We start from the raw sequence: 14990 nt of genomic DNA, 5'->3' as shown, positions 1-14990 counted from the left end.
CAACATCTCTTGGATCACAGAAAAAGCAAGAGAATTTAAAAAAAAAAATCTACTTCTGCTTCACTGACTATTCTAAAGCCTTTGATTATGTGGATCACAACAAACTGTGGAGAATTCTTAAAGAGACGGGAAAACTTGACCACCTTACTTGTCTCCTGAGAAACCTGTATGCAGGTCAAGAAGAAACAGTTAGAACAAGACATGGAACAATGGACTGGTTCAATATTGGGAAAGGAGTACATTAAGGCTGTATATTGTCACCTTGTTTATTTAACTTACATGAAGTACATCACGTGAAATGCCGGGCTGGATGAATCACAAGTTGGAATTAGGGTTGCTGGGAGAAATATCAACAACCTCAGATATGCAGATGATACCACTCTAATGGCAGAAAGTGAAGACGAACTAAACAGACTCTTGATGAAGGTGAAAAAGGAGAGTGAAAAGCTGGCTTAAACCTCAACATTCAAAAAACTAAGATCATGGCATCCAGGCCCATCTATTTGCTATTTTGTGGCAAATAGATGGGGAACAGTGACAGACTTTATTTTCTTGGGCTCCAAAATCACAGCGAATAGGGACTGCAGCCATGAAACTAAAAGACGCCTGCTCCTTGGAAGAAAAAATATGACAAACCTGCACAGCATATTAAAAAGCAGAGACATTACTTTGCTGACAAAGGTCCACACAGTCAAAACTACAGTTTTTCCAGTACAGATGTGACAGGTGGACCATAAAGAAGGCTGAGTGCCAAAGAACTGATGCTTTTAATTGTAGTACTGGAGAAGACTCTTGAAGAGTCCCTGGACTGCAAGGAGATCAAACCAGTCAATCCTAAAAGAGATCAATCCTGAATGCTCATTGGAAGGACTGATGCCAAAGCTTAAGCTCCAATACTTTGGCCACCTGATGTGAAGAGACAACTCTGGAAAAGACTCTGATGCTGGGAAAGATTGAAGGCAAAAGGAGAAGGGTGCAGCAGAGAATGAGATGGTTAAATAGCATCACCGACTCAACAGCCATGAGTTTGAGCAAACTCCAGGAGACAGTGAAGGACAAAGGAGCCTGGTGAGCTGCAGTCCATGGGGTCACAGAGAGTCAGACATGACTGAGCGACTGAACAACCACCACCAGCATACAACTGGACGTGCAAACTAGAATGATGTGACGTCTTTCCAATTTAAGGTCCACACACACCCTGAACACACTATGAATTGGCGAGAACTGGCAGTCTGGTATACTTATGATGAAGATGTAACATGGCACAACTACTTGGAAAAGAGTTTCTTAAAAAGATAACACAGGCGTGACATCACTAAAACTGGTGGAGCAGGAGTCCAAAGTTCCATCCCTCTGTTAAAAGCAACAATTCAGAGGGTAAAAATCATGTCAGACTTAACCTTTACAGATCTCTGGAAAGTAACTGAACATTTTCAATACCTGGGAATGCTTAATGCAGAAATAAGCTGCTAAATTCTGGTAACAGCACAGAAGGGCAGGAAGCTCCAGGAACTGCCCTCCACCTAAGTAAGTATCAGCTGGCAGAAACTGTCTGGCACTGTGACTGTTCTATGTGCACCTGTGCGGCAGAGCTGGATGAAAAAGTGGGTATATTTAGGTAAATTCCAGCCTGTGGCGTGAAAGCAGCAGCTATCTCCCATCCTGGCCATGCAGGCGGCAGCCCATGTTTCTGGGGGAGCCTGTCAGAGCCAGAAAGAGCAAGACAAACCCTTTCTCTACATACAGGGATTCTAGGTTCTGGTCGCTAACCGCTGCTTTTGATGACTAAGGGGCCAGAACACAGGACACTGGCACTGTTTACTTCCATGGGCTGAGGTGGATTCTTGCAGAGGTCAAGGGACAGTGTTTATTTTTGCTGGCTTTCCCCCTTTTGAGAGGCCAACATTTAAGGGAATCTTTGTCAGGTCATTGGCTGACTGCAGAGATCATGGACCAGAGATTCTAGTGGCTGTAACTACAAGAAATGTACAGAAATAGTTTGGAAAAGTCACAATAAAACCAGCCCTGAAAAATTCAGTAATCCCTGAGGAATAAGAATGATTTTCAAAGTTGCCACAACATATTATTCAAAAAAGCCCATTCTCAAGAAAAAAGTATAAAACACAGAAACAGGAAAATATGTCAAATTCACAGGGGAAAATTTTTGACAGAAGCCATCCCTGAGGAAGCCCAGACATTGGAATTGTTGGTCATAGATATTAAATATATTGTGTTAAATGTTTGATGAACTAAAGAAAATCACAAAGAACTACAGTAAAGCAGGAAAACAACATAGTAATAAAATGAAAACATGAATAAAAATACAGAAACTACAAATGGAAAGAGACTCTGAAACTAAACAGCACAATAAAATAACCAAACAATAAGCTCACCTAAGCGGTCCACCCGGAGAAGGCAATGGCACCCCACTCTAGTACTCTTGCCTGGAAAATCCCATGGACGGAGGAGCCTGGTAGGCTGCAGTCCATGGGGTCGCGAAGAGTAGGACATGACTGAGTGACTTCACTTTCACTTTTCACTTTCATGCCTTGGAGAAGGAAATAGCAACCCACTCCAGTGTTCTTGCCTGGAGAATCCCAGGGACGGGGAAGCCTGGTGGGTTGCCGTCTATGGGGTCGTACAGAGTCGGACACGACTGAAGCGACTTAGCAGCAGCAAGCGGTCCACCAGCAAACCTGAGGAGACAGAAGACTCCACAATCGTGGAGTTGACCAAAACTATTCAGTTTGAGGAGCAGAAAGAAAAAAGCACGAGTTAACATGAACACAGTCTTGGTGGGACTTCCCTGGCCATCCAATGGTTAAGACTCCATGCTTCCACTGCAGGGAGTGCAGGCTCAATCCCTAGTCGAGAAACTAAGCTCCCACATGCTGTTTAGCACAGCCAAAAAATAAAGAAAGGAAGAAAATGAACACAGCCTTGGGGTCATGTAGGACACCATGAAACATACCAACACATGCACTATAGGAATTCCTGAAAGAGGAGTAAGAAAAAAAAATATTACAAAAATGGCCCCAAATTCCCAATTTTGAGTAAACAAATGAGTACATATGTCCAAGAAACACAATGAACTGCAAATAGGGTAAACTCAAAGTCAACCCACCACATATTATAATCAAATTGTGGGAAGACAAAGAAAATATTGAAAGCCACGTGAGAGAAAGTCGGACAGCTGAATATAAGTCAATGCAGTTAGAACACTCCCTCATGGCCTACACAAAATAAAACTCAAAATGACTTAGACTTAAATAGAAGCCATGACACCATGAAACTTCTAGGAGAGAACACAGGCAAAACATTCTCTGACATAAATTGTACCAATGGTTTCTTTGGTCAGTCTCCTAAAGCAATAGAAATAAAAACAAAAATACATCAGTGTCTCTTTTGCTGTCTCGTATACAGGGTTATTGTTACCATCTTTCTAAATTCCATATATATGCGTTAGTATACTGTATTGGTGTTTTTCTTTCTGGCTTACTTCACTCTGTATAATAGGCTCCAGTTTCATCCACCTCATTAGAACTGACTCAAATGTATTATTTTTAATGGCTGAGTAATACTCCATTGTGTATATGTACCACAGCTTTCTTATCCATTCGTCTGCCGATGGACATCTAGGTTGCTTCCATGTCCTGGCTATTATAAACAGTGCTGCGATGAACACTGGGGTACACGTGTCTCTTTCAGTTCTGGTTTCCTCGGTGTGTACGCCCAGCAGTGGGATTGCTGGATCATAAGGCAGTTCTATTCCCAGTTTTTTTTAAGGAATCTCCACACTGTCCTCCATAGTGGCTGTACTAGTTTGCATTCCCACCAGCAGTGTAAGAGGGTTCCCTTTTCTCCACACCCTCTCCAGCATTTATTACTTGTAGACTTTTGGATCGCAGCCATTCTGACTGGTGTGAAATGGTACCTCAGAGTGGTTTTGATTTGCATTTCTCTGATAATGAGTGATGTTGAGCATCTTTTCATGTTTGTTAGCAATCTGTATGTCATCTTTTGGACTCTGTGGGAGAGGGAGAGGGTGAGATGATTTGGGAGAATGGCATTGAAATATGTATAATATCATATATGAAACGAGTCGCCAGCCCAGGTTCGATGCATGATACTGGATACTTGGGGCTGGTGCACTGGGATGACCCAGAGGGAGGGTATGGGGAGGGAGGAGGGTTCAGGATGGGGAACACATGTATACCTGTGGCGGATTCATTTCAATATATGGCAAAAACAATACAATATTGTAAAGTTAAAAAATAAAATAAAATTAAAAAAATAAAAAAAAGAAAGCTTGACCATAAAAAAAAGAAGTACTGACACACACAAAAATAAATAAATAAATAAACAAAAATAAACAAATGAGACTTTAATCAAACTTAACAAGCTTTTGCACTGCAAGGGAAACCATAAACAAAACGAAAAGACAACTGCAGAATGGGAGAAAATATCTGTAAATGATGCAACCCACAAGAGCTTAATTCCAAAATATACAAACAATTCATACAACTCAATAGCAACAACAACAAAAAACAACCCAATCGAAAAATGGCAGAAGACCTAAATAGACATTTCTCCAAAGAAGAAATACAGATGGCCAATAGGCACGTGAAAAGATGCTCAACATCACTAGTGATTAGGGAAATGCAAATCAAAACTACAATGAGATACAACCTCAAATCAATCAGAATGGCCATCATTAAAAAGTCTACAAGTAACAAATGCTGGAGAAGGTGTGAAGAAAAGAGAACCCTTGTGCCCTGCTGGTGGGAACGTAAGTTGGTGCAGCTACTACGGAAAACAGTATGAAAGTTCCTTAAACAGTAAAGTCAGTTATCATGTGACCCAGCAACCCCACTGCTGCCACACATCTGCAGAGAACTACAAAAGACACACGCACCCCTATGTTCACAGCAGCACTACTCGCAACAACCAAGACACGGAAACAACTTCAACGTCCATTAACAGATGAGTGGATGAAGAAGATGTGGTACATATATACACAACAGAATACTACTCAGCCATAAAAAATAACGAGATAATACCATTTGCTACAACATGGATGCAACTAGAGATTATCATATTTCATTTCATTTCATAATCAGTGAAATAAGTTAGAAAGACAAAGACAAATACTGCATCTCTTATATGTGAAATCCTGAATGTGACACAAACCAATCTGTGAGACAGAATCAGAATCACAGACATAGGCGGGTGGCTGCCAAGGGGGAGGGGGCTGGAGGAGGGGTGGAAGGGAGGTCAGGGTTGAGCAGATGTAACCTTTTATATATAGAATGCGTAACAACACGGTCCTACTGTATAGCACAGAGAACTCTACACGATATCCTATAATAAACCATAATGGAAAAGAATATTAAAAAGTATATATAGACACATATACATATATATGTAACCAAATCATTTTGCTGTACACCAGAAATTAACACAACATAGTAAGTCAATTATATTTAAATAAAATATATATCGATAAAAAGAAAAGAGTGAAAAAGAAATTAAGATATTTCCAGATAAGCAAAAGTTAATTCCCCGTAGACCCACTCTACAGAGATGCTAACGGAGTCCTTGAGGGTGGAAAGAAAAGGATGGCAGACCATGATCCAAAACTGTAATAAAGTAAGGAACACAAGTTCTGGAGGCTGCAAGGCCCAAGATTAAAGTGCTGGCAGACTGGTGAGGATTCTCTTCTTGACTTGCAAATGGCCAATTTCTTATTATGTCCTCACACGGTGGGGAGAGAGAGAGATTTCTCTCATTTCTCCTCTTATTAAGAGGACTAGATGGCACCCCACTCCAGTACTCTTGCCTGGAAAATCCCATGGACGGAAGAGCCTGGTAGGCTGCAGTACATGGGGTCGCGAAGAGTCGGACATGACTGGGCGACTTCACTTTCACGCATTGGAGAAGGACATGGCAACCCGCTCCAGTGTTCTTGCCTGGAGAATCCCAGGGACGGGGGAGCCTGGTGGGCTGCCGTCTAGGGTCGCTAAGAGTCGGACACGACCGAAGTGACTTAGCAGCAGCAGCAGCAGTAGTCACATCCTGAGAGCTCTACCCTCAATACTAAATACCCCCCAAAGGCTCCACCCCAAATACTATCCCACTGGGTGTTAGGGCCTCAACACATGCATTCTGGGGGACACAATTCAGTCAATAGCAAACAGTAAGGGTAAACACACAGGTAAGCATAAAAGCCACTACTACTGGGGCTTCCCTGGTGGCTCAGAAGTGAAGAATCCACCTGCCATACAGGAGCCACAGGAGACCTGGGTTCAGTCCCTGGGTGAGGGAGATCCCCTGGAGAAGGGAATGGCAACCTACTTCAGTATTCTCGCCTGCAGAATCTGATGGATAGAGGAGCCTGGTGGGCTACAGTCCATGGGGTACCAGAACTGGACACGACTGAAGCTTCTGAGCATGCGCACATGGCTGATTCGTGTTGATGTATGGCAGAAACCAACACAACATTGTAAAATAATTATCCTCCAATTAAAAATTAAATTAAAAAAAGAAAAAAGGACACTACTGGTGTAAAGTCCTGACAAGAAATTAGCAATGAATATTAAATGAAGAAAAGCTAAAAATAAAAAATATTTTTAAAAGCCACTATTACTGTATTTTGGCTTATAACTCCCCTTTTCCCTGTATTATTTAAGACAAATGCACAAGGCAATCATTGTAAGTCTTAAAATATATAAAGATGTAATCTGTAAAAAAGATGTAATCTATTAAAGTATCTATCTAAAGGAGAGATAGAGACATACAGGAACAAAGTATATACTGAAACTAACTGGTATTATTCAAATAATACAAACATGGTATTATTAAGTTCCATTTAAATATTATTCAAGTAAGTTTAAGGTTGCCATAATATAAGAACTGTAGTTCCCAAGGTAACCATGAACAAATCACTAAAAAAAATATGGGAAAAGAGAATGGAATCAAGATGTATGCTTTAAAAAATGAACTAAATACAAAAGCAGGCAGTAACATAAGAACTGAGCAACATAACAAAAACACAAGACATACATAAAACAAATAAATAAATGCAGAAGTAAATCCAGAAGAGAGCTGGGGTGGTTATACTAAAATCAGAACAGAATATGACCTAAAATTGTTATCAGAATCAAAGAATGACATTATATATTGATTTTTAAAAAGTCAACCCATCAAGGAGTTAATATAACAGTTATATACATACCAAATAACACAGCCCCCAAATGCACGAACTAAACATTGACAGAATTGAAGGGAGAAATAGACAGTTCTTCAACAATAGCTGAAAACTTCCATTTCTCACTTTTATAATGGATGGAAATTCAGTAAGGATACAGAGGACCTGAACACTATACACTAGTCAGATTTAACAGACATATAGAGAACATCTCACCTAAAGCGGAACACACACCCTTCTCATGTGCACGTGGAGCAATCTCAAAGGAACAGGTCACAAGGCACAAGGCACCAGACAATTCTACCAACAAGGCACAAGACAACGCCCAATAAATCTGAAATGACTGGAGCAACACGAATCATCTTCTCTGACCATATTGGAATGAAGCTAGAAATCAATAACAGAAAGGAAAGCGGAAAATTCCAAACACATGGAAATTAAAGAACACTTATGTAACCAACGAGTCAAAGAAGAAATCACAAGGGAAACTTTAAAAAATGCTTTGAGACTATAGAAAATGAAAAAACACAAAGGATGCAGTGAATGCAGAGGAACACCGAGGGACTCTTACAGCTGTACACGACTGCTACATACAAAACAATGAAGTCAATAAGTACACCTTAGGGAACAAGAAAAAGAGGAGAAAACTAAACCCAAAGCCACTAGAAGAGGGAAAGGATAAATACTGGAGTGAAGATACATGAAATAAACAACAGAGCAAAACAAGTTGGTTCTTTGAAAAGTTCAGTAGAATGAACAATTCTCTATATAAGCTAAGAAAAAAGACTCAAATTACTAAAAACAGGAGTGAACAAGCTGGCATTACGATGGATTTTGCAGAAACAAGGAAGGGTTATACAATAAACAATGCCAGCATATTAGAAAACCCAGACGAAAAGGACAAATATCTAGAAACACACAACTACCCAAACTGAAGAGGAAACAGAAGTCTAAATAGACCTATAAGAAATAAAGAGGCTAAGTCAGGAAACAAAAACAGCCCGAGCAAGCGAGCCCAGAATCAGATGACTTCACAGGTGAATTCTACCAAACATTACGGAATTAACCCCAATCCATACCACACTCTTCCAAAAGTAGAAGGGGAAGGAACATCACTGAAGTTACTCAACATGCCCTAAGTTATGAGGACAGCACAACCCTGATTCCAAAGTCAAAAACAACAAAGCAAAGAACTGCAAGACAGGATCCTATGAAAACAGATGCAAATATCCTCAAGAAAATACTATCAAATATCACTCACACATGGAATCTAATTTTTAAAATTATACAAATGAATTTACTCACCAAACAGAAACAGACTTACAGACATCAAAAACAAATCTATGATTACCAAAGGGGAGACATGGGGTGGGGATAAATCAGGGTCTTGGGATTAAGATACACAAAATACCATGTATAATATAAATAATCAGCAAGGACCTACTGTATAGCAGAGAGAACTCTACTCAATATTCTGTGATAACCTCTATGAGAAAAGAATCTGAAAAAGAATGGATATGTGTATAACGGAAACACTTTGCTGTGCACTGAAACTAACACAACACTGTAAATCATCTATAAATAAAATTCTTTTAAAAAAGAAAGAAAATACTAGCAAGTTGAATCCACTAGAGCATGAAAATGATTATACGCTATGAGCACATGGGACTTATCCAAGGAATAGAAGGGTGGTTCCACACACAAAAATCAATCAACATAATATCACATGAATAGAAGGAAGAAAAAAACCACATGATCATCTCAATTAATACCAAAAGACATTCAATAAAATCCAGCATCATTTCATGATAAAACACTTTTCAAACCAGGAATAGCAGGAGAGTACCTCAACATGTCTCCAAGCTAACATCCCAAATACCCAAAGCTAATACAATAATCAGTGATGAGAGACTGAAAACTTTCCCTCTGAGATCTGGTGCAAGACAAGGAGGACTGCTTTCACCACTTCTATTTCCTGGTGGCTCAGACGGTAAAGAATCTGCCTGTAATACAGGAGACCCGGGTTCGATCCCTGGGTCGGGAAGATCCTCTGGAGAAGAGAATGGCCAACCCACTCCAGTATTCTTGCCTGGATAACTCCATGGACAGAGGGGCCTGGCAGGCTACAGTCCCTGTGGTCACAAAAAGTCAGACACAACTGAACGACTAACACACACACATTCAACACTATAACAGAAATTCTAGTCAGAGAAAGAAATAAAAGGCATCCAAATTAGACAGGAAGTAGTAAAACTGTCTCTATAGGCAGATGACTTGGTGTCACATGTATTAATAGAAAGTCCTGATAAAGAAGTTCAGCAAAACTGTTGGATACCAGTTTTTATTTTTTTTAATGACTTGTATTTCTATACACTTGTTGTGCTTTGTGCTTGGCTGTATCTGACTCTCTGCGATCCTATAGACTGTAGCCCGCCAGGCTCCTCTGTCCACGAAATTCTCCAGGCAAGAATACTGGAGTGGGTTGCCATTCCTTTCTCCAGGGGATTTTCCTGACCCAGGGATCCAAGCCACGTCTTTTGCATCTCCTGCATTGGCAAGTGAATTCTTTACTACTAGCGCCACCTGGGAAGCCCATACACAAGCAGTAAGCAATCTGAAAAGGAAATTTATTAGATAACCTCTCACTTACAATAGCATAAAAAACAATTAAAAAAAATTAGGAATAAATTTAATCACGCCCAAGATTTATATACCAAAACCATAAAACCGTTCTGAAAGAAACTAAAGACAACTTAAATGAATGAAAAAACATGTTGTGAAACTTAATATGGTTAAGAGGGCAATATTCCCCAAGCATTCTACAGACTGCCCAACATTCTTTTTTGCAGAAACAGAAAACGTGATCTTAAAATTCATATGGAGTTGCTAGTGAAAAATAGTCAAATAGTCAAAATCATCTTTAAAAAAAAAAAAGCATTGGTGAGCCCACACTTCTCAATTTCAAAATTATAGCACAAAGCTCCAGTTTTCAAGACATTATGTTTCTGACATGAGGTCAGACATAGATCAATGGAATAAAATTCAGAGTCCATATATTAACCACGTGACTGGTTTAATCAAGGGTGCCAACATGATGCAATGGGAAAAAAATACATCTTTGAACAAATGATGCTTGGAAGTCTGGATATTCACATGCAAAACAATGAAGTTGGACCCTTATCACATATATAAAATTAAGTTAAATTAATTTAGATTAAAGCCCTAAGTCAAGAGTGGAAACTATAAAACAGAAGTCATAAGTCTTCATGGTCTTGAATTTGGTAATGGTTTCTTACATATGACACTACAACCATGAGCTCAAGGAAAAAATTAATAGAAGCTCATCAGCATTAAAAACATGTACATCAAAAGACACAATAAAGAAAGTGAAAATGGGAGAATGGGAGAAAATATTTGCACATATATCTAATGATGCCAGGATTCGGAATAATATGCAAAGAACTCATACAACTCAACAACAAAAAGGCAGGCACCCCAAGTAAAAAACAGGCAAAACATTTCAGCAGTGACTTCTCCAAAGACAAACATCCAACAAGCATATGAAAGTCTGCTCAATGTCACTGCTGCTGCTGCTAAGTCGCTTCAGTCGTGTCCGACTCTGTGCGACCCCATAGACGGCAGCCTACCAGGCTCCCCATCCCTGGGATTCTCCAGGCAAGAACACTGGAGTGGGTCGCCATTTCCTTCTCCAGTGCATGAAAGTGAAAAGTGAAAGTGAAGTCGCTCAGTCCTGTCCGACTTTTAGCAACCCAGTGGACTGCAGCCCACCGGGCTCCTCCATCCATGGGATTTTCCAGGCAAGAGTACTGGAGTGGGGTGCCACTGCCTTCTCCGGTCACTAGCCATTAGGAAAATGGAAATCAAAACCTCCCTGAGGGACTTCCCTGGTGGTTCAGTGGCTTAGACTTTGCTCCCAACAGAGTGGGCCCGGGTTCCATCCTGATCAGGAAACCAGATCCCACATGCCACAACTAAGCCCGGGGGCAGCCAAATAAATAAATATTTAGAAACAAAAACAGGGACTTTCCTGGTGGTCCAGTGGTTAAGAATCTGCCTGCCAATGCCAAGGAAACGGGTTCGATCCCTGGCCCAAGAAGATTCCACATGCTGCGGGGCAACCAAGCCCGGGCGCCACAAGTACTGAGCGTGCGCCCTAGAGATGGCGCTGCACAGCTAAGAAGTCACCGAAAGGAGAAGCCAGTGCACCGGAACTAGAGAGTACCCCTTGACTTGCTGCAGCTAGAGAAAGCCCGCCTGCAGCAAGAGACCCAGCGTAGCAAAAATAAATAAATAAACTTTAAAAAATAAAAAAACCTCAGTGAGGTTTCACTGCCAGGGCCCAAGGTTGATCGTTGATTGGGGAAACTGGACCCCCGCAAGCTTTGCAGTAGGGCCAAAACAAAAAATAAAAACACACACCGCATTGAAATATCTCACATCAACCAGGATGTAGATAGATTTTTTTTTTTTTTTTTTAAAGAGAAAACAGGTGTTGGCAAGGAGGTGGACAACTTGGAACCTTCATATATCGCAGGTGGGAATGCAAAATACGCAACCACTGTGGAAAATGGCCTGGTGGTTCCTCAAAAAATTAAACACAGACTCACTACAGGGCCCAGCCATTCCACTCCAAGGTATATACACCTGAAAGAAGTGAAAACAGGGACTCAAACACTTGTACACAAATGTTCACGGCAAATAGTGGAAACAGCCTAAATGTCCGCCAAAGGATGAACGGACACGCACAATGTGACGAATCTGCATAATGCAATATTATGAAGCCATAAAAGGGAATGAAGTCCTGATACCTGCGACACTGTGGGTGAACCTGGAAAACATTATTCTAAGTGAATAATGCAGCCAGACCCCAAAGGCCACGCGCGGGCTGGCGGGCGGCCGCCAGGTGGCTGGAGGCGCTGGGATAGCGGTGATTACTCCGCCGTTACTTAATCGGTACCAGGTTTTCTTCCGTGGTGAGAAAGGTGGCGGTACCAAACATGGTTAGTTTTATGTGATGTGAATTGCTCCTCAGGAGAAAAAAAAAAAAAAATTAAGCTTAATCTATAGGACCTATTTTAACTTTCCTCCCTGTGAAAAAGGAAAATGAAAAACAAACTCGACTTACCTTGTTCTCGGGACGGGAGAAGCCGAAGCGCAGCGAATATGAGCCCATCTCAAGGGAAGCCCAGCACCGGACGAATGAACTCGTTCCGCTAGTGAAAATCTGCTCAATAAGCCTTCAATAAGCCTCAAACTTCTGAGGACGCACAGCACCGAGCGGGGTCCCTCCCTTACGGACACCACGCTCCCCCGGGGCCGCAGCCTGATGGCCACGCAGGAAGGTCAGAGCAAGCCACAGGAGCTGGACTGTCCGCGCTGGACGGCCGGAGCCGCTCGCTTGCACGCTGCAGCGCCGCGGCCGGCCGCCGGGGAGCAGTGGTGGCCCGCGCTCCGCAGGCCTGGTCTCATGTCGGCATGGGGTCCAGGAAGTATCCAGCCCGCGACCCCCGCACGTCGCCCAGGCTCGGAGCCTCCTGAGGGAGCGTCCGCCCCGGGTCCGTGAGGGCGACCGAGAAGCCGCCTCGCGAGTCTCCTGCAGCCTCACACCGCTCAGACCTCGCGCGCACGTGAGCGCCCCTCTGGCCACGCCCCAAACCACGCTCCGCGCCAGGACGTCTCTCTGACCACGCCCCCGAGACCACGGGCCCGAGCCCTTCACCTGCCAGGTCCTCGAGGGCCCCGCCCCCGTCAACTCCAGGCCCCATCCCCATTCGCCCCGCCCTTCACCCGGGCTTTCCCCGCAGGTTCCGCCCAGAGACCGTCTTTGCCGTCCAAGGCCCCGCCCCACCTCTCTCCGTGCCCCGCCCAGGTCCCGCCCCGCTAACTGCCAGAGCGCAGACACCGCCCCTCTCAGACCCCGCCCCGCCGAAACCGCCCCTATAAGGCCCCGCCCCTCACACACTGTCCCTCTCAAGCCCCGCCGCCGCCACCGCCACAGAGCGCAGAGGCCTCGGATGGAGCCCGAAGCGCGGGTTCTGCGCTTGGCCGGCGGCTTCGGCCGGGCCCGGTGCCTCCTGGCCGCCGCTTCGTGGCTACCGTGCGTGGCGCTGGGGTTGGCGCTGGGCTCGGAGCTCCTGCTCACCGCGCTGCCGGCACACCACTGTGGCTCAGACCCCGCGCGCGCCCCGAGCACCTGCCTGCCGCTAAGCTACCCCGAGTCCGTGCCCCGCGCCGGCTCCGACGGCGCTCGGCCCTGCTCACGTGGCTGGTACTACGCGCAGCCCGCCGCCGACCTGCTGCGCAGCCCGGTCACCCAGGTCTTCTGCACTTGCCCCTCTGTCCCTCGTCTTCTGCTTCCCTGCTCTGTCTCCCCCACCCTCCGCCCCCCCTGCCCTCTGTCCCCTCCTGGGGTTCTCCTCGCTCTTCTGCCCTCGATCGACGGGGACTGTCATCCTGGGGCTTTTGATTGGGGGGTCAGCCCCCTCCTGTCTGACAGTGTAGCAGATGTCCAAGTAGGCAGGGTGCCAGGCCTAAAGGCAGAGTCTGAGGCTGGGGGCTGCCCAGGTCGGCAGGCAGTCTGGGGAGGCGGAGGCAGTAAACTGAAGTTGAGCCGGTGAGTTCACAGAGGTCAGCAGTGCCGTGAACATTCCAGCCGCCTGTGACTTTGGGGCTGTGTAGGTGTCCAGACTGGGTTCCCAAGAGTTTGAATCAAAGGAGTGATTTGGTCAGTTCCGTTTTGAAGAGCAGGTCTCTCCACTGTGAGGTGTGTGCAGGCTGGCCTAGAGGTAGGGATGCCATGGAGACATCCCAGGACTCTGGGAGGGGGTAACTGGGACCTCCCACCCCCACCCTCCACTCACACACCCCCCAACTCCTACCCCCTCACCCCCCTCCCAGCTAAGGCCTGCCCACCCCTACCTCCCTCTTGGCAGCCTATGTCCCACAGCCACACCCCAGCCCAGGGAGGAAGGGCACCTGCCTGGAAACTGGGACAGGGTTGCCACATCCCTGCTCAGGCTCTTCTGGGGCCCTGAACCCTCTGGGCCTTCTCTTCCTGCCCACCTGTTTGGTGTGGTGACAGTTCCTTGTCTACCAGCTTTCACAAGCAGTCAGATTTTAAAACAAAATCTCTGATGTAGTGTGACCCAAAATAATGTTAAGCTTGGGAAGAAGGAACAGGGTAGGCAGAGAGCTGCAAAGCTGAGGTCAAGGGCCCTTGGCTGGGACAAGCCGGTGAGCAAGGCCCCACAGCCTGTTCTGGAAGTGGCTCTTCAAGTGCATAGGGCGGGGGAGGTGCAGGAGAGGCCTTGGGGCCAGCCTGGGGGAGGGTGATGGCTGGAGAAAGCAGGTGCAGCCCCGCCCAGGGAGGCATTGGGGTAGGACCTCTAGGGTCCTTTCCATCCTGACATTCAGGGAACTCCGGCAGGAGAGGAAGAGGAGGGTCTTGGCTAGCTGACGGGTAACTGGTGTCCCCAACAGAGGAATCTCGTGTGTGAGGATGGCTGGAAGGTGCCCCTGGAGCAGGTGGACCACTTCCTGGGCTGGTTGCTGGGCTGTGTCCTCCTGGGCCTGAGCTGTGACTGGTGAGGCACTGCCCCTTCCCTCCTGCTCAGACAGCCCTCCCCTGAGCTCTCCTGACTGAATCAACGGCTGTCCCCTGCTGCCCACCAGGTTTGGCCGCCGGGCTGTGTTTGTGGGCTCCCTGGTGCTGGCCACGGGTCTGGGGGTCAGCGAGGCCCTGGTTGCCAGCTTTCCCGCCCTG

General features: G+C 45.1%; 1 long non-coding RNA gene across 1 annotated transcript in view; it reads right to left on the bottom strand.

Moving 5' to 3' along the window:
• Window positions 1-12921, bottom strand: part of LOC129631884 (uncharacterized) — a 44900-nt gene extending 31979 nt beyond the window's left edge. Inside the window, exons 1-2 of the long non-coding RNA XR_008704220.1 lie at window positions 12354-12921; window positions 2394-2696 (exon numbers count right to left, since the gene is read on the bottom strand). This is a non-coding gene — a long non-coding RNA (uncharacterized LOC129631884). The remainder of the gene's footprint in view (window positions 1-2393; window positions 2697-12353) is intronic.
• Between the last annotated feature and the right edge of the window lie 2069 nt (window positions 12922-14990).

The sequence above is a fragment of the Bubalus kerabau genome, chromosome 17, assembly GCF_029407905.1.
Source record: "Bubalus kerabau isolate K-KA32 ecotype Philippines breed swamp buffalo chromosome 17, PCC_UOA_SB_1v2, whole genome shotgun sequence".
Classification (NCBI taxonomy): domain Eukaryota; kingdom Metazoa; phylum Chordata; class Mammalia; order Artiodactyla; family Bovidae; genus Bubalus; species Bubalus kerabau.
This window is presented reverse-complemented; position numbering and strand designations above follow the sequence as displayed.